This window comes from Delphinus delphis, chromosome 1, assembly GCF_949987515.2.
Source record: "Delphinus delphis chromosome 1, mDelDel1.2, whole genome shotgun sequence".
Lineage (NCBI taxonomy): Eukaryota > Metazoa > Chordata > Mammalia > Artiodactyla > Delphinidae > Delphinus > Delphinus delphis.
Window position 1 is genome coordinate 62,992,761 of NC_082683.1, and position 21,342 is coordinate 63,014,102.

Consider the following 21,342-nt stretch of genomic DNA (forward strand, 5'->3'; position numbering starts at 1 on the left):
GTATCAGGAATTGATGTGCTACTGTAATGTGGAAGTGACTTTGGAATTGGGTAATGGATAGAGTTTGGAAGAATTTTGAAGCACTTGATAGCAGAAACCTAGATTGTAGGTTTTTGCAGAGATTTCTTGCAGAGATTTTTGGTAGAAATACGGATGTTAAAAGTAATTCTGGCAATGGCTCAGAAAGAAATGAGGAAAGCTGTAGAGAAAGCTTCTATCATCTTGGAGAATACAGGAACAGACTGTTGTTAGAAATATGGATGTCAAAGGTGCTTCTGGAGAAGATTCAGATGAAATGAGGAACATATTATTAGAAACTGTAAGAATGGCTATCCTTATAAATTGAATAAAACTTGGCCAAATTATGTTCTGCTGTTCGGTGGTGGAAAGTAGAATTTTTAAGTCAAGAACTTGGATAGTTAGCTGAGGAGATTTCCAAGCAAAGTGTGGAAAGCATAGCCTGGTTTCTCTTTGCTGCTTATAGTAAAATGTGATAGCAAAGAAAGAAATTGATGAAGGAACTATTAAGCAAAAAATAACCATAACCGTTAGTCTTCAATTTCTTTCAATTATATTTGATAGCTTTCTCTGTACAAGTCTTACTCTTCTTTAATTTATTACTAAATATTTTATTTTAAGACTTTTATCTATAAATTTATGTCATCTGTAAGTGATCAGAGATAGTGTCACCTCTTTCTTTTCTTTTATTTCCATGTTTAATTGCCAAGGCTAGAATTTCTGGTAAAATATTGAACAGAAATAGTAAGAACAGAATGTTTCCTGTATATTTCTCTTCCCCATTCTTCCTTCTTATGCTATTTTATATAAAAATATATGAGCCCAACTGTACATTTTTGTAATTATTAATTTATATAATTTTGTCATTTAAAGAAGCTGAGATAAAAAAGCCAATAACAATATATGTATCAAGTTTATTTTATTAACCTTAATAATTCTGATTCTCTTCATTTATTATAGTTACTATCCAGTATTATAGTTACTATCCAGTATCATTTCTTTACTCCAATAAAATTTTGCTCCCTCTTCAATTCTTTTGCACCATTATTGTCATTATATTAAAGTTTTATACATTATGACTCCAACAATGTAACTACATACATATCATTTTCTACAATTATTTTTAAAATCAGTTAAGAGAACAAATGAGAAAAGATATACATTCATAATTACCTATACCAATATGTTTCATATATGTTCAAAATACTGTCTATAGTCAGTTGCTTTCACTCTGAAGAACATTCTTTATTATTTCTATAAAATGGGTCTGCTAGAAATAAATTATTTTACCTTTTATTTATTTATTTATTTTGTGTTTATCTCTGATTTTCTTTACCCAGATTTTATTTGTCCTCATACTTTCCTTTATTTCTGTAAGGATGTTTACTTTAATTGCTTGAAAATATTTATAAAACTTATTTTCAAGTATTTGTTAAGTTCAACATCTGGGCACTCTCACAGGCATTTTCTTTTGTGTATATATATATATATATATATATATATATATATATGAGGGAGCCCACAATCCCCTCTTCCTGGAGCTTGCTGCAGCTGTTGTTTGTTTGTTTATTTGTTTAATGACTTGTCTGGAATACTTTAGTAAAGTCTATTTCCTCCACCATGTGAAGCCTGTGATGTCCTTCCTAATAGTATACAGTCTTGGGCTTGTGCTATTACTCCAAGATGACAGTGATTTTAGCAATCTTCTCCTTGACTGACTCTTCTTCTGATCTCACCTTTTAACTGTAGGCCTTTGTTGGTATTATATCCGCCTGTTAGGCTCTACTATTTTATGGATCATTGCTCTATTGTTTTTGATAGTGCCTTGAGGCATAAATTGTTCCACAGTCTGATCCAATTAAATTTGATACTTTTTGTATGGATAGTTTCTGAGACCTATCTGTGAGGTTTGTTTTGAACGTAGGAGACCTCTTCTTAGCTGTGTCTCTCCCTGGTTCTCTCTAATAAGCTGGCTTACTACTTAGTTTGTACCTCTCATGGAGCTTTCCAGCTTTCTTTTAATTTCTTACCAACAAAATCTCCACTGTTTAAAAGAGTGCTCTCAGCCTTTGTCATCCCCACCACCTGCTCCAAACAAAGTCAGTTCCTTAACTTTGTGGCTCTCTGTTCTAATGACTTGACTCTTTTCATGGAAAAATAAAAAATCTCTGAGCTACTGATCTGGGGCTGGGGCAAGGACAGTAACACCCATCTCTTGGAGTGATGCATCTTCTTTATAAACAGGGGTGCTGGGAAAGTGGTAGTCTCTGGTATTCTTAGTTTGCCTCTCTCAGGGTGGATCCTCCAGTCAATGAGTAAGTTCATAAAAAAGGAAATCAGTGTCTCAAATTTCTCTGCTTCTCAGAACTAGAACAGAGCCTCTGCCATATGATTTGGGATTAAGAAGGAAGGGGACTTCCGACCTCTTGCTTATGCTTTCCTGGAACTTAATTCCTCTGAAGCTCAGAGCTGAGTGAGAAGATAAATGGTAGTCTACCCCTTCCAGGGTTGATTATTGGCCACCCACCTGGCTGGAATAGAGTTTCTGCCACACTGGGACCTTTTGTGGAAGGGACCTTTTGTGGCTCAAGTGACACAGATTTTCTCTGTTCTTGACAAGACTTAGAATATTTTATTGGATAAATATTCTTAATTTGCCTTATGACCTTAGAACAATTTTCAGAGGTTTTAAATGGCTGTCTTAAATAATTTTTACCAGGTATGGCTGTTTCACTAGACAACAGGTCCATGAAGACTTTCAGGCAACCATTCCAGAGGTAGAATCTTCTTCAACCTATTTTTTAATGTCTATACTAAATATAGAATTTTATTCAACATATTTTAAAATTATTTTTTTTTAAAAAAGAAACATTCCTAAATTGAATTAAATTAAAACTAAAATACAGAATTGTGAAAAATTCTCTCTCAGGGATTGTTTTTTTAAATAATGTAATCCCTTTGAAGTCATATGAAGTTGATAAAGGCAGACCAATAATTTCACTGAGAACTACTGGAAAATCTACACAAATTCTAAAAGCTAGCTCTCTAAAATCATCAGCTATCTGCTGAAGCAATAAGGACTAGGACTGTTAAATTTTAAGAGATGAAATATAAATTAAAATGTTTAACTAATGGGGTTCTTTTTATTAGGTTATATTCAGATTCTGTGTACACAGAAGACTGAGAATGTACACCTTGTCCAGGCAGAGAAATGTTGTTGGGGATCAGCATATTTTGTGGTTCTGTGGGGCTGGAGAGACAAAAAGTAGACACTTGAGGGGACAAACTAAGGAGAGAGGGAAACAAATCTGACATAAAATTGCATTTCTTCTAAGAAGGCTGACTTCTGATAAGTTGCAAAGGTCACCCAGTGGAGAAAAAAAGTTTTTCAATAAATTACCCTGAATTGATGGCATATTCATATCTATCTTTAATGCAAAATGTCTCCTATATATAAAAGTAAAACCCTAAACTATAAATTATCTAAAAGAAAATATGGGAGAAAATATATATGACCTTTGTTTAGGCAAAAATATCTTAGTTACAATGCTAAAAGTGTGATCTACAAAAGTACATATGGATAAACGTACTTCATCAAAATTAAAAACTTCTGCTCTTTGGAAGATACCGTTAAGAAAATGTAAAAGAAAGCCACACATTGGGAGAAAATATTTCAAAATACGTATCTTATATAAAACATATTTAAAGTTAAAAAGAACTATCAAAACTCACTAAAAAGGATTTAAAAATGTAATTAATAAAAAGAAATAAAGAGAAATAAAACAAGGAAATTAATTAAAAATAAGCAAAATATTTGAATGACACTTTACCATATAGACATACAGATGACAAATAAGCCATTAAAAGATGTTCGATATTATTAGTCATTATAGAAATACACACTAATTCTGAAGGAAATACTCTGAACACATATTAAAATAGGTACAATTTAAATGACTTATGCTATCAATTACTGATGAGGACATGAATAAACTGAAACTCTCATACACTACATGTAGAATGTAAAATAGGTAATCCACTTTAGAAAACCAATTTCTTTTTTTTGACACCAGAAGTAATAATAAAAGAAAAAACAAGCCAGACTACATTAAGATTATGATTCCTATTCACCTAAATATGTATTAAGAGAACAAAAATAAAGCCACATAAATAGTAGAAGATATTTGCAATGTATACATCTGATAAAGGAATTGTATTGAAAACATATGAAGAACTGCAAACGTGAGAAAAAGATGGACAAATAGAAAAATGTAGTGATTTAATTTTCAATTTTATAACAAGGACATTTTAAAAAGCCCATAGAGGGGGGTGGTGCTTGAAAACATGCATTAATTAACTAGCCATCATGGAAAATCACAACCCAGTATTGACATATATGCAGTCAGTGACAAAAATGAAAAAGAAGGTGGTTATAACAAAGCTTTTGTGGGAACATTGAGAAACTAGAGCTCACATAAGATGTTGGTTGAGATAGAAAATTTTTTTTTATATAACTTTAGGGAAAACTCATTGTTTTTATTAAAGCTGAAGATAATAACTCCTAGGTATATGCTTACCAGAAATGCATATGCATGTTCATTGAAAGAAACAAATGTTATCATAATGGTATGAAACTTGAAGCAACCCAAATGTTAAACAGCATTAGAATAGATAAATTTTGATATGTTCATAAAATGGAAATAATGAGAATGAATATACAAAAATTAAAATGAATAAATCATTGCCATACACAACTGGATGGAAGAATCTCATTATAACATTAATGAATAAAAGAAGCCAGGCACAAAAGAGTTTGTATTATATGATTCATTAATATAAGTCTCAAACATAAGAAGACCCAATCTATACTATACAGAATGTGATATGTGGAATTCTAAGATGACCTGCAAGGTTCACTCGCACTGGTGAATATGCATCCTTGATTGTGGGTGCAATTTGTGAAAATAATTTGATTTCTCTTTTTTATTTTGAATTTTTAAATTAAATTAAATTTATTTTTTTATACAGAAGGTTCTTATTAGTTATCCATTTTATACATATTAGCGTATAAATGTCAATCCCAATCTCCCGATTCGTCACATCACTACCACCATACTCCCGCCCCACCATTTCCCCCTTGTGTGTCCATATGTTTCTTCTTTACATCTGTGTATCTATTTCTGCCCTGCAAACCAGTTCATCTGTACCATTTTTCTAGGTTCCACATATATGCTTTAAAATACGATATTTGTTGTTTCTCTTTCCAACTTACTTCACTCTGTATGACAGTCTCTAGATCCATCCACATCTCTACAAATGAACCAACTTCATTCCTTTTTATGGCTGAGTAACATTCCATTGTATATATGTACCACATCTTTATCTATTCATCTGTCAGTGGACACAGATTGCTTCCATGACCTGGCTATTGTAAGTAGTGCTGCATGAGCATAGGGGTGCATATGTCTTTTTGAATTATGGTTTTCTCTGGATATATGCCCAGTATTGGGATTGCTGGGTCATATGGTAATTCTATTTTTAGTTTTTTAAGGAATCTCCATACAGTTCAGCATAGTGGCTGTACCAATTTACATTCCCATCAACAGTGCAAGAGAGTTCCCTTTTTTCCACATCCTCTCCAGCATTTGTGATTTGTAGATTTTCTGATGATGCCCATTCTAACTGGTGTGAGGTGATACCTCATTGTACTTTTGATCTGCATTTCTCTAACAATTAGTGATGCTAAGCAGCTTTTCATGTGCCTCTTGGCCATCTGTATGTCTTTTTTAGAGAAATGTCTATTTAAGTCTTCTACCCATTTTTGGATTGGGTTATTTGTTTTTTCAATATTGAGCTGCATGAGCTGTTTATATATTTTGGAGATTAATCTTTTGTCCAGTGATTCATTTGCAAATATTTTCTTCCACTTTGAGGGTTGTCTTCTCGTCTTCTTTGTAGTTTGCTTTGCAAAAGCTTTTAAGTTTCATTAGGTCCCATTTGTTTATTGTTGGTTTTATCTGCGTTACTCTAGGAGATGGATCAAAAAAGATCTTGCTGTGACTTATGTCAAAGAGTGTTCTTCCTATGTTTTCATCTAAGACATTTATAGAGTCCGGTCTTACATTTAGGCCTCTCATCCATTTTGAGTTTATTTTTGTGTATGGTGTTATGGAGGGTTCTAATTTCATTCTTTTTCATGTAGCTGTTCAGATTTCCCAGCACCACTTATTGAAGAGACTGTCTTTTCTCCATTGTATATCCTTGCCTCCTTGGTAATAGATTAGTTTACCATAGGTGCATGGGTTTATCTCTGGGCTTTCTAGCCTGTTCCACTGATCTATATTTCTGTTTTTGTGCCAGTACCATATTGTCTATAATACTGTAGCTTTGTAGTATAGTCTGAAGTCAGAGAGTCTGATTCCTTCAGCTCCATTTTTTTTTCCCTCAAGACCGCTTTGGCTATTCAGGGTCTTTTGTGTCTCCATACAAATTTTAAAATATTTTGTTCTAGTTCTGTAAAAAATGCCATTGGTAGTTTGACAGGGATTGCATTAAATCTGTAGATTGCTTTGGGTAGTATATTTATTTTCACAATATTGATTCTTCCAATCCAAGAACATGGTATATCTCTCCATCTGTTTGTGTCATCTTTGATTTCTTTCATCAGTGTCTTATAGTTTTCTGAGTACAGGTCTTTTACCTCCTTAGGTAGGTTTATTCCTAGATATTTTATTCTTTTTGTTGCAATGGTGAGTGCAATTGTTTCCTTAATTTCTCTTTCTGATCTTTCATTGTTAGTGTATAGGAATGCAAGAGATTTTTGTGAATTAATTTTGTATCCTGCAACTTTACCAAATTCACTGATTAGCTCTAGTAGTTTTCTGGTGGCATCTTTAGGAAACTCTCTATATTAGTACCATGTCATCCCCAAACAGTGAAAGTCTTACTTCTTTTCCAATTTGGATTCCTTTTATTTCTTTTTCTTCTCTGATTGCTGTGGCTAGGACTTCCAAAACTAAGTTGAATAATAGTGGCAAGAGAGGACATCCTTGTCTTGTTCCTGATGTTAGAGGAAATGCTTTCAGTTTTTAGACCATTGGGAATGATGTTTGCTGTGGGTTTGTCATATATGGCCTTTTATGTTGAGGTAGGTTCCCTCTATGCCCACTTTTTGGAGAGTTTTTATCATAAATAGGTGTTGAATTTTGTTGAAACATTTTTCTGCATCTATTGAGATGATCATAGGGTTTTTATTCTTCAATTTGTTAATATGGTGTATCACTTTGATTGACTTGCATATATGGAAAAATCCTTGCATTCTTGGGATAAATCCCACTTGATCACGGTGTATGATCCTTTTAATGTGTTGTTGGATTCTGTTTGCTAGTGTTTTGTTGAGGATTTTTGCATCTATTTTCATCAGTGATACTCGTCTGCAATTTTCTTTTTTTGTAGTACCTTTGTCTGGTTTTGATGTCAGGGTGATGGTGGCCTTATAGAATGAGTTTGAGATTGTTACTTCCTCTGAAATTTTTTGGAAGAGTCTGAGAAAGATGGGTGTTAGCTATTCTATAAATGTTTAATAGAATTCACCTGTGAAGCCATCTGGTCCTGCACTTTTGTTTGTTGGAAGATTTTTAATCACAGTTTCAATTTCATTACTTGTGATTGGTCTGTTCATATTTTCTGTTTCTTCCTGGTTCCGTCTTGGAAGATTATACCTTTCTAAGAATTTGTCCATTTCTTCCAGGTTGTCCATTTTACTGGCATAGAGTTGCTTGTAGTAGTCTCTTAGGATGCTTTGTATTTCTGCGGTGTTCATTGTAACTTCTCCTTTTTCATTTCTAATTTTATTGATTTGAGTCCTCTCCCTCTTTTTTTTGATGAGTCTGTATAAAGTTTTATCAATTTTGTTTATCTTCTCAAAGACCCAGGTTTTAGTTTTGTTGATCTTTGCTATTGTTTTCTTTGTTTTCATTTCATTTAGTTCTGCTCTGATCTTTATGATTTCTTTCATTCTACTAACTTTGGGTTTTATTTGTTCTTCTTTCTCTAGTTCCTTTAGGTGTAAGGTTAGATTGTTTATTTGAGATGTCTCTTGTTTCTTGAGGTAGGCTTGTATTGCGGTAAACTTCCCTCTTAGAACTGCTTTTGCTGCATCCCATAGGTTTTGGATCATCGTGTTTTCATCGTCATTTGTCTCTAGGTATTTTTTGATTTCATTTTAATTTCTTCAGTGATCTCTTGGTTATTTAGTAATGTATTGTTTAGCCTCCATGTGTTTGTGTTTTTTACGTTTTTTTTCCCTGTAATTCATTTCTAAACTCATAGCATTGTTGTCAGAAAAGATGCTTAATATGATTTCAATTTTCTTAAATTTACTGAGGCTTAATTTGTGACCCAAGATGTGATCTATTCTGAAGAATATTCCATGTGCACTTGAGAAGAACATGTAATCTGCTCTTTGGGGATGGAGTGTCCTATAAATATCAATTAAATCTATTTGGTGTATTTTGTCATTTAAAGCTTGTGTTTCCTTATTAATTTTTTTCTGGATGATCTATCCATTCATGTAAGTGAGGTGTTAAAGTCCCTCACTACTATTGTGTTACTGCTGATTTCCTCTTTCATAGCTGTTAGCAGTTGCCTTATGTATTGAGGTGCTCCTATGTTGGGTTCATATATATTTATAATTGTTATATCTTCTTCTTGGATTGATTCCTTCATCATTATGTAGTGTCCTTCCTTGTCTCTTGTAACAGACTTTATCTTAAAGTCTATTTTATCTGATATGAGTATTGCTACTCCAGCTTTCTTTTGTTTTCCATTGGCATGGAATAGCTTTTTCCATCTCCACACTTTCAGTCTGTATGTGTCCCTAGGTCTGAAGTGGGTCTCTTATAGAGAGCATATATATTGGTCTTATTTTTGTATCCACTCAGGGAGCCTGTGTATTTTGGCTTGAGGATTTAATCCATTCACGTTTAAGGTAATTATCTATATGCATGTTCCTATTACCATTTTCTTAATTGTTATAGGTTTTTGTAAGTTCTTTTCTTCTCTTGTGTTTCCCACTTAGAGAAGTTCCTTTAGCATTTGTTCTAGAGCTGGTTTGGTGGTGCCACATTCTCTTAGCTTTTGCTTTCTGTAAAACTTTTGATTTATCTGTCAAATCTGAATGAGATCCTTTTGAGTAGAGTAATATTGGTTGTAGGGTCTTCCCTTTCATCTCTTTAAATATATTATGCCAATCCCTTCTGGCTTGTAGAGTTTCTGCTGAGAAATCTGCTGTTAACCTTATGGGAGTTCCCTTGTACATTATTTTTCATTTTTCCCTTGTTGCTTTCAATAATTTTTCTTTGTCTTTAATTTTTGTCAATTTGATTACTATGTGTCTCGGCGTGTTTCTCCTTGGGTTTATCCTGCCTGGGACTCTCTGCACTTCCTGGAATTCGATAGCTATTTCCTTTCGCATTAGGGAAGTTTTTGACTATAATCTCTTCAAATATTTTCTCCAGTCCCTTCTCTCTTCTCCTTCTGGGACCCCTATAATGTGAATGTTGTTGCATTTAATGTTGTCCCAGAGGTCTCCTAGGCTGTTTTTGTTTCTTTTCATTCTTTTTTCTTTATTCTGTTCTGCAGTAGTGAATTCCACCATTCTGTCTTCCAGGTCACTTATCCATTCTTCTGTCTCAGTTATTCTGCTATTGATTCCTTCTATTGTATTTTTCATTTCAGTTATTTTATTGTTCATCTCTGTGTGTTTGTTCTTTAATTCTTCTAGATGTTTGTTAAACATTTCTTGCATCTTCTTGATCTTTGCCTCTCTTCTTTTTCTGAGGTCCTGGCTCATCTTCACTATAATTATTCTTAATTACTTTTCTGGAAGGTTGCCTATCTCCACTTCATTTAGTTTTTTTTTTTTTTTCTGAGGTTTTATGTTGTTCCTTCATCTGGTACAAAGTGCTCTGCCTTTTCATTTTCTCTATGTTTCTGTGAATTTGGTTTTCCTTCCATGGGCTGCAGAATTGTAGTTCTTCTTGCTTCTGTTGTCTGTCCTCTGGTGGATGAGGCTATCTACTTGAATTCTCTTTTCTGACTAGCTTACATTATATGGTAAATGTGAAAGCATTCTTTGGATTTAATTAAGGGTCTTAATTAGTTGAGTTTGAATTTATCAAATGGAAGCTTATACTGGGGGAACTTGACCTAATCAGGTGAGACTTTTAAAAAAGGATTCTAGGCTCTTGTAGCTTTGAAAGTAGAAAGATTCATTGCTGGCCTTAAAGTAGCAAGTAACCAGTTTGTGAACTGCCTGTGGAGGAGATCATGGTCCAAGGATCCAAGAGAGTTCTCTAGAAGGTGAGAATTATCCCTAGCTGAAAGCCAGTAAATAGTGACATGAATCCTACAACCACATGAAAGTGGACCCTGAGCCACAGATGAGATAACAGCCATACCCACAACTTGAGTGTAGCCTGCTGAGATTCTGAGCTAACTATACCCAAATCCCTGACCCATGGAGACCCTGAGATAATAAATTTGTTTTATTTAACACCAATATATCTATGGTAACTATCTATGCAGAAATTTGAAAAGAAGCAAACAAACGAAACAACTAATACAAACATCCAGGACAATGGTTTCCTTTGATGAGTGGGAGGTAATGACTGGAAATTGAATCTAGTGGAGCTTCTGGAATGCTGGTAATGTTCTATTTCATGATCTGGGTGTAATATAAATGGATGTTGACTTTGCAAAAATCCATCAAGCAAGGCACATGACGTATACAATCTATAAGGTATGTTTCACTTCAAAACAAATTTTATGCAAAAAATAAAAACAAAAGCAAAATGGACATAGCTATTTGTATGAATGGTGTTATTTTATATGCAAATTAAATTTAATGCCTATTCAATAATTCCTGAAATTTATTCTTAAGGGTTCCTAACATGGTTATATTTCTCTTAATCTTTTCCTTTTCTTTTTATTTCAATCCTGTCACATTTTTTCTCTTTTTTCAGTTCTTAATTTATATTCCTTCCCTCCCCCACCACAATATGAAGGGAATAAAATCAATAAAAGAACTACAACTAAATTTTGGAATAGAATATTAACATTTTTATGTTTTAAAATACATTGGGTATTTTTTTTTTTTGTAAGCACAAATTAACACTAATGCATTTCCATGTCAACTTTGCCAGCTGTATTGATGCTGTTTGAAATAGCTCAAGGAAGCTTTACATGAAAGAGAGTTGCTTTATATTCTTGGCTCTGAATACATTTGCTCAACCCCCTTTTGAATGCTTCATTAATAAGACATAGATTCTCCATTTTTCACATCTCACCACCTAGCCTCATATTTTTTCTATTAAATGCACTAAATTTTGTTTTTTTATATAAGATATGACATATTCAGTGCTAGTGTTAAGTTTCTAATATTGGTGTTTATCCCTTTGGCTTTCTTGTATTTCAAAAAGTGTTCTATGTTCTGGTAGGTGATATTTTTATACTATCTTAAGGTCCAAGATGATCACATATCTAAAATTTGAATAGACACCTTTTAGCCTTTGACCTTTTAAGGCAATAATGCACATTAGCAATCAGATGTCTACTTGGACCACTTTGGTTATAACGCAATTGAGATCAAAGCAATGGTAGGGAAGCTGGCTAAAAATATCCTCCCCCACTGACTGATTTGCATATTTCACCAGTTTTTGCTAACATATTTGGCATGAAGATAGAGGAAAATTTTGAAGGAAAGGACAAATTTAGATATGCATATTAGCAGATTTTAGTTTATCATATTACCAATGATGTTTTGAATCCTAAGGATATTAGAACAAGGGGTTTAATAAAAATGGAAGATTAAACACACAGGTTCATAATCCTCCCTTTATTTCCAAAAAGCCAGAAAAAATTTATAAAATATTTAAACATGTTTTAAAAATTCTAAGATGAGCTTGAAATCAAGGAAAAGAAAACCTGAAGCATCAGGAATGTTATAGTCTAGGGTGGGAGTTAAAGCTTGGTGGCTGTCAGTGGATTATGACCAAACACATATTTTGGTGTCATGGTTTGGTATGCATAGGAGAGGAGTTATGGCAAAAGACCACTTGCACATCAGGGAGTCCAAATTATTTGAATCTAAGAATATGTAAAGTCCTACTCTAATTAGTGAACAAATAAAAAATGAATAGATAATGACCAGAATTATTGTTTGAAATGAGCCACCTGCCCTGATCCATGGGATTAGGTAAAAGCAATCAAATAACTGAGATTAGAAACTTTTGTTTGAAACAGGTTTTGAAAAAAAAGCCGATGAGAGAAACCTATTTCACAAACTGTCACTAACAAAGCCGTTTGACATGGTTTTGCCATTTGGGACAAATCAATGGGCCAGAAAAGAGACAAGAGGAAAAGTCCTGTAGATAGATTTATGTTATCCTGTACCAAAGTAGCAGTGTACATTATTGTTATTATACTATTAGTAACATTATGAATATTAATGTATGGTAATGGTACACCTGGCATTTCATTTTAAAAGGAGGAGAAATTTAACGACACACCTCTCAACATTGCAGAAATAAATCCCAAATGTGAGTTTTCAAAAATATTAATGATTGATAGGAAACAATATATTTTATTTATAAGTGCAAATTAAATATAATATAGGAAACCATCTTGGTTTCTGGATACAATTTGTTTTCTTTAAAAATATATGAAGAAAAATCAAAAAGAAAATTTGATCAATATTCAATTAATATTTATTAAGGTCCTACTAAGAGATAGGCACAGAACTAGATACTGAGAATAAAGTATGGAAAAATATAAACCAAGTACCTGTCCTCATACTTACATATTATTAAAAGAAAAACAAAAGATTAAATTACTACACCACAAAATAACATCTGTGTGGCAAAGGACATTAAACACCAAATTCTTTTTTTTGCGGTACGTGGGCCTCTCACTGTTGTGGCCTCTCCCGTTGCGGAGCAACACGCTCTGGACGTGCAGGCTCAGCGGCCATGGCTCACGGGCCCAGCCGCTCCACGGCATGTGGGATCCTCCTGGGCCGGGGCTCGAACTTGTGTCCCCTGCATTGGCAGGCAGACTCTCAACCACTGCACCACCAGGGAAGCCCTAAACACCAAATTATTAAAACTCACAAAGATGATGTTGAGTTAAAAGAAACCAAGTAAAATAGAATATATTCTGTACAATTTAACGAATATATATGTATATATGTAATATACATAACAAAATAAATAATATATACATAATAAAATATATATAACAAAAGTGAGGAATAACATAAATTTGGAAAAATTAAGATTTTGATAATATAAAATATTCAAGAGTGTCAAAAAATAACATTCTCATACAGCCACTTTGTATAGTCACTCTGAAGTGTAATTTGGAATATTCAGGTCAGGTTGTATGAAACTGACCATTTAAAAATTTCATATAATTCAACCCAAAACTATAAATTTAAAATTTGCATACATTACAACTCAGGAATTCCACTTATGAATACACAACTTAGGAAAATTAACCTCCATTCAGGCAATGTGACTTTTACAAGGGTGCTTATCATTTTATTTTTTGGTAAAAGTAAGAGTGGGGAATATTTAGCAGGTACTTATATATGCCAAACTAATGTGATATATTTGCAAAATTGGCTGCTATACCGCAATTTAAAAATAAATGAGAATTTCTCAAAATCCACATGGAATAAGCTAGACAAGTGGTATATAAATAGCTTCCATTTTTATTAATTAATTAAAATATTTTAAAAGACATCATACTAAGAGATATCACTTATGGATACCTACATAAAAAAGTAAAATAATAGAATATATTATACATGCCACAATAATGAAAGAGATTGCCTATAGGCAGATGGGAATGTGGGGGTTGGGAATTGTTAAAGGGTACCTTAGATATATTAATAATGCTTCATTTCTTATAAAAGAGCTGAGAGGTGAACACAATTAAAATTTAGCAGTTGTTACATCTGTATAGTGGGAACATGCTAAAATGTATATATATAGGCTTGGCCTGTTAGCTCAGCTGGTGAAAAATGCATATATATATATATATATATATATATATATATATATATATATATATATATATATGTGTGTGTGTGTGTGTGTGTGTGTGTGTGTGTGTGTGTGTGTGTGTGTGTGTAGATTAGATATACAGATGATATATTTTTCTATATTTCATATTACTTTAAAAGAAATAAAGAAAAGGAAAAATGATCAAATTTCAATTTTGGTGGTTGGAGAGAATATAACAAAGAAAGACTGACCATTGGTTCATGGCTCAGGGAGGAAGCTACCATTAAGGGGAATTTAAGGTAAACTGTCAATTTAACAAAAGCCTTTAAAGTTACAATTTTTGGTGATCATGTAGAAAACGGCAGATTTCAGTGGAAGTATCAGATATCCAATTAAAGAAACTGTTGACTTTTGTATACCAGTGAAAGTCATTTATAATAAAACCTAGAGGGAAAATTTCCCCAAATCATAGGTGTATTGTGCTTAAGGATACACTGAAAGCTTGCTACTTTCTTATTTTATGAATTCTTTTGCACCAAATATTTGTGAAGCTACTAAGACTCTCTTTATATAAGTCCATGATTACTGTTGATATGGCTGGTGTCTTCTGCTCCTTCTTCTTGCCTTGCAGTTTCAGTATGCGAAGCTCCACGCCATTTTGAGATTATCAGGCAAAGACAACACCCAAGGGTATAGAACAGAGACCAAGGAGGCTTGATCTTTGATGACACAGTTGAATTGCTATACCCCTGGTTTAATCTCCTTAAAATTGTTTGTTATGTGAGAAAAAAATGTGTAAATATTTGCAGCTTTATTCATTACTTCTTCTACTCAATCACCTCACTGACAACATTGTGCAAGTGGGTATTTGTGGTTGGTGAGTTCCATCTTAGAGATCTCACCTGTCTTACATGTAATGTAATATAAGCCTTTTCTAATATCCTAAAGCAAGTTGGTATGATCATTTGCAAGATGTAGTATAAGCCTTTTCTAATATCCTAAAGCAAGTTAGTATGATCATTTGCAAGATGAACAAACTTGCTTTAACCTTGGCTTGGGAAAGACGGAAGGATATATCAGTGCACGTTTTACTGATTCATAAGCAGGGAGGAAATCCGCTACATTGTGTTATTGTAGTCATAGTATAATTGCAGAATGGATGACCAGGTAAATGATATATAAATCCATGAGAAAGAGCATTTCAGAATATTACATAAATCTTTTTGGGGTGAGCTTGAACATGCACTGAATGGTACAATGAAAACCTTTTTAGGTCTTGTAGGCTGGCCTGGTTTGTAATCTCTGATCAGTTGTCTGAATTCAGCCTCAGCTTCTCATCTGTAAAGTAAGGTAATAGCATTATTTCACAAGGTACTACATGGAAAAAATGTATATACATATTATATATTGATATATATAAATATGATAGAAGTATTGTTATTTTTACTTAGCACCTAGTAAATATTTATACTGGCTTTTTTTCCTTCATAGAAAATTAGCTTATTTTAAGAGATAATTTTAAAATATGACTACTAAGCAGATTAATTGAAGAAATTCCCACTTCTCTCTAGTCAAATATATTTTAGTATTCCCATAAAGCAAACTCTCATTAATCTCAGGTTCTTTGTGCACTTGTTAAAGCCCTGTATATAGTGATATTAAGTCTTGTATTTAAAGGACTTATACTGATTGTTTGCATAGAATATGGATTGAATCAAATAGATTTAATATACTACCAAATTGTTATAAAGAAAAAAAATCACATTGAATTTCCTCATAGCATGTTACTTGCACACCCTTTGGTTCAACATTTTCAAACCCTGATGCTTCATGTACATAAAAACTGCATAAGACTATTTTGTATTTGAATTTTATAGTCGAGTTTGAGTGCTAAGACTAATATTAATCACATATTAAGCTAAGTATGTCCTAGTCTCAATGTGCCACCTATCTAACCATGTAACACTGCATGGTCCTTTGACGGTTACAGAAAAAAAAAAATATTTAGGTTGCAAAACCAACTAGAACTCAATAACAGAAATTATGGTAATAAACATAACAAAAATTGTTTGATTTCCTTTGCTCAGGGTGTTATCCAGTGAAGACACAGAACACCAAATGTTAGAAGCATTGGGTATGAAGAAAGTGTTCATGAAGATTTACAAAAATTGTATTTAATTATTTGAAGTTAAATGAGAGATATAAATAGAGACCAGCTTAAATAAATATTTGCATCTTATTCAATATCACTTAAAAGTACAACAAATATGCATGTATTCCAATGGTCAGTATATTTTAGAAGCCAACTACACATAATAGGAACTAGGTATAAAATAAGTACAGCTCAGGTTAAAACCTCAAATTTTATTTAGTGAGTAGTCATAGGAGGTGAAATGTGGGGTAATAAAAATCACAGCTTGCTACCAGGATCCAAAGAAAATTAAGACGTATTAGAATACAGAGTGGTTATGGAAGATTGTAAGGAAGGTTGTATTTATTTGATTCTGAAGAATGGTTACTTTTTGGAAAGATAAGGTGAAATCAAGAGCAGTCTCTTTTCCTGATTTTATTTTCAAAGAAAGAGCCATTTACTTGTTGATTCCTTCTAGAAACCTTTTATTCACAGCATAGTTTGGAAATGATTATAACTTGTAGGAAAAAAAAAAAAACCTTTTCTCATGATCATTCTGCAAAACAAAAATGTTGTAGTTTGTTAAAAGTTAAAAACAAAACAAATCCACTCAACTGAGAATATTTTGAGAGGCAGTTTGTTTCATTGGTTAAGATGTAGGTCTGTGAGCTGACAGAACTAGTTTGAGTCCAGGCTCTATCGCTTACTAGATATGAAACATTTTATTAGTTATGTAATCTCTGTGTATATCAGTTTTCTCATCTGTAACATGGGATTGTTTTAAGTGTTAAATGAGTTAATGATGTAATGCAGCACCCGGCACATGGTAAACAATTAATAAATGTAAGTTTATGCTATTTTTCTTGTTATATCAGGAGAAAAAGCCTATTTATCATTTCATATCATTGTATTGCTTAATGTTTGTACTCTTAATTATTTGGGTACTAATATTTCTTGCTAAAAGTGTAACATGGGTAGCACATAATGTAAGCAAAGATTTAAGAGGAAACAATTCTAAATCCTCTTCAAAATGGTAAAGTTAGGGTTGAAACATATAAAACCAAATTTTGAATCACTAATACCTATAAGTACTGAATATCAGTTTTTGACTTCCTTCTTTCAAGAAATAAAATAAAATAATCGAAGATGCCATTGTGACACAAATCGATATCTTCATATAAACAAATTTTCTTAGTAGTCATACTACACAAGAATACCCAAAAAATAGAACAAAATATTGGTAGTTCCTTTAAAATATTTTTTTTTAAATAAAGTTCTTTCTATTTTAGTGGTGATACACAGACAATTACATTGTGTTCACTGGAACAAGTCAAGACGCCATAATAAGTGAATATTTTTTAGAATTTAGAATGTGTTTATTGCTATTTTCATGGAACTTATTTTGCTTAAGGCAAGATACCATTGTTCTTGTTGTACCTAGAATTGTTCTTGGTACCTGGTAGGTGTTCAATGAATATTTGTGAAAGAATGAAAGTTCAAAGTAAATGATACTTTGAAAATACTAAACTTACAGGTTTTCATTTCTCCAGTGTAAATCATATTCCTGGCAACCATTCTAATATTACTGCTCAAGGAAGAGACAGGAAGTCAAACATTATCTCACAAAAAAGAAAATGACATAAACAGAGTTTTTCCAGACAGTTAAAGAAACACTTTTTGATTGATGAGAAATTTTAGGAAGAAGAGATGCTTGGGGAAACAAAGTAATCCAAATCTCATTTGACTTGATTTTACATTAAAACTTAAAATCCTGAAGGATGATATCCAGGAGAGACATGTATGCAAAGCAGAGACCATGTTGCTTGGCTTCCCATTTGATAATATTTGCCAAATAACATTAACAAAATTTTAGATTTTGTGGCTTCTAAATTCAACAGAAATACTTGGACTTTTTTTTTTAAAGGTTTCTAGGTTCTATCCTTAACATATTAGCCCAGAATTTATCTTTAATTGTTCTATCAATTATTCCAGTACACTGTTTATGTTTGGGAACAAATGGTCAATTAAAATAGTAAATGTTGTTTAAATGGATCACTCTCTTTGGATCTTTGCTAATCAGTGTCACTTAAATGAATTATGGACATGAATATCAGAAGGCATCATACTTCTAACCATATCACCATTGTTTTACCTAAAAAAAAAAAACAAAAGAATTTGAACATTCAACATTTTGAATAATAAATGCAAAGATTAACAAATGCAAATTTCAATCTTACACTTCAAACTTAGTACTTGTTACTTTATAATAACATGGTCTAAATGGAATATGTTATCTTGATACCTTATAAATAGATCACACAATCTAAATATAAATATTTATTTTAAATTATATTGTGAAGATGTCTTAGTTCAGGCTGCTATACCAAGATACCCTAGATTGAGTGGCTTAAACAGCAATCATCTATTTCTCACAGTTCTGGAAGCTGGAAATCTGAGATCAGAGTTCCAGCATGGTTAAGTTCTTGTGAGAGCCCACGTCCTGGCTTGTAAATAGCTACCTACTCATTATATCCTCATATGGCCAAGAGAGGGATCATCTCTCTTGTGTCTATTTTTATATGGCACTAATCCCATTCATAAGAATTCTACCTTCACAATCTAATTACCTTCCAATGGCCTTACCTCCAAATACAATCATATTGGGGATTAGGTTTCAACAGATGAATTTGGGGCAATAGGGGTGGGCACAAACATTCAGTCACACCAGAGGACCATTGGTGTTATTATTATTATTACTATTTTTAATGAGAGAATTCTATGGGCAAATAGTTTTGGGGAAATATCACAAATTAAATTCATCTTTGAACTAGTTCCATTGCAAATATTATAGGCTCTGTGACTTCCTTCAGTTAAAACAAACAAAAAAAAAAACTTTAAAAATGCTGTTTGGACTTATTTTTTTCCTAGCATACCAATAAAATTCTGTTTTAAGTGGACTCAAGTGTCACCCATAACACACTTTTGAGTACAATGATTTATGCTATTAATTTTCGAACCATGTTCCAAAGAACCCTAGGATTCTATGAGACATTTCTTTGGTTTCCAAGGACGAAAGTATGATCACTATGTTTGTGTTTAATTTATACCTGATCTGTCACCTCAGACTATATCTCAATATCACCATAGAAGCTGAGCTTCTAAAGCATAAGAAATTGCCCAGCAGGGTTTCCAAATTCCAAAAGTTTAAGAAGCATTGATGCAGATGATGAAAGCTAGAAATCTGAATATTAATTTCATTTCTGTCATTTACTGTGCAATCTGAAATAACTAATTATTTTAGATTTATTATCTTTCTTTTTTTAATATTTGTAAGTAAGCTAAGGATTCCTTTGTCCTATTGTCTTATATTTAAAGTTTATTGACAATTATTAAGTAAATTATTGTGTATATTAAAAAATATTGACTAATAAATGCTTGTAAAGCACTTAGTAAATAGAAATCACTATGTAAACGCATATTAAAATCATTATATAGAAAGAGAAAATGAAGATGTATACATCATATGACAAGAAAAGGCAAGCAAAATTCTGAGGTGCTCTCATATTTCATAATTAACAAAAAGTATGTACTGGAAACTTTAATGCTTGCCTAAGTAAACATTAAACAATGTTTTTTAGAGCCATTCATTTACATAACTCTTAGGTAGAGCATACTTAGCCTTCTAATGGATAATACTAATGTTAATGGCTATCATATTCTACATTTACATAATATATTTATTTTGCTGTGCTGGGAGTACTTTCACAACATTGATATCATTTTTCTTTTTATGATATTCTTGTGAGGTAAGAGTACATGTAGCTCAGAAATAGATCTAAAATATAGACTGGAAAACAGTGGAGAGAATCATAACAGGAGAAAAGTATTTACTAGCACACACACAAAAGTGCTAACTTAATAGTTGTCTTACTTTAGAAACACATGAAGAGATGCACAGAAAATATTTTATAAATTAAAGATGGCAAGTATTTGTCTTATTTTTTCCTAACAGCTATTTGAACCTACGTGCTTAATTTTTGTTCATGCATCACTTGCCCTATTAAATATATATTTTCCATAAATAAATTGCTCTTATTTATGATAAATTGTATTTTGCATTGTATGTCCTTATATACATTTCATACCACATTTACTGATATTTGAAACTCTCATCTCTATAAATTGATCAAATTCATTAATTCTATTCAAGATTGATGTCTTAAGTTTAAACTACGAATATTGAATATTGCTTTAATCTATAAGCACTTACCAAAAATGGAAATAATAATAAGATATTCACATTAAAAAACAAGACAAAGATTTTTGTGGGTCATTATAGAATAAAAAAATGTAGCACTAGGTGAAACAGGTGCTTCAAGCTTTCTAGACTCCAGAACTGTCTGCTGCATACATACTATTTAAGAAGCAAAGAATTTGAACCAGATCCATTGCGTAACACCAGAAAATGTAGGAAATTTCACTGTCTACAAAAATGACATGATAAAAACTATGTGGAAGCACTCTCAGGAGAGAGGTTTTAATAAAGTTTCTTACTTAGCAAAGCTGGATCAGTATTTTTCAAACAGCAAGATGTAACCCATTATTGGAGTTGAAATCAATTTAGAATGGCATAATCAGTATTTAAAAAATAAAACAGTATATAATAAGGAATATTAGAGTACATAACATGTAACCTTGCATATGTTTTGTTTTGTGGAGTTTATTTTCCTGATATGCACATATACACATATACAATTGTGCACCAGGTTAGAATGTAAATTGAATTTGTCTTGTTTTCTGTCAAAAAATCTTGAAAGGTAGTGAACTTGAGTTAGTAGGAAAAAATTCCAACAAGTCTGGAAAGCCCAACTTCCTTCTTAGTAGAGATATCTATGATATCAAAATTATCATTAGAATTTTATTAGGATAAAATGTCATCCTAGTTGCCTTCATATGCCAGGTTTTGGACTGGAACCCTTAAGGACAGAATATTCACCATAAGAGTAGGATGGGGGTGTGTAGAAAAAGAGAACAAGAGGAAATAGATAAAAATAACAAATGTAAGACAAACTCCCATTCACAATTAACCAATAAACTAAAATTCAAGAGAAAAAGTAAAACTAAGAA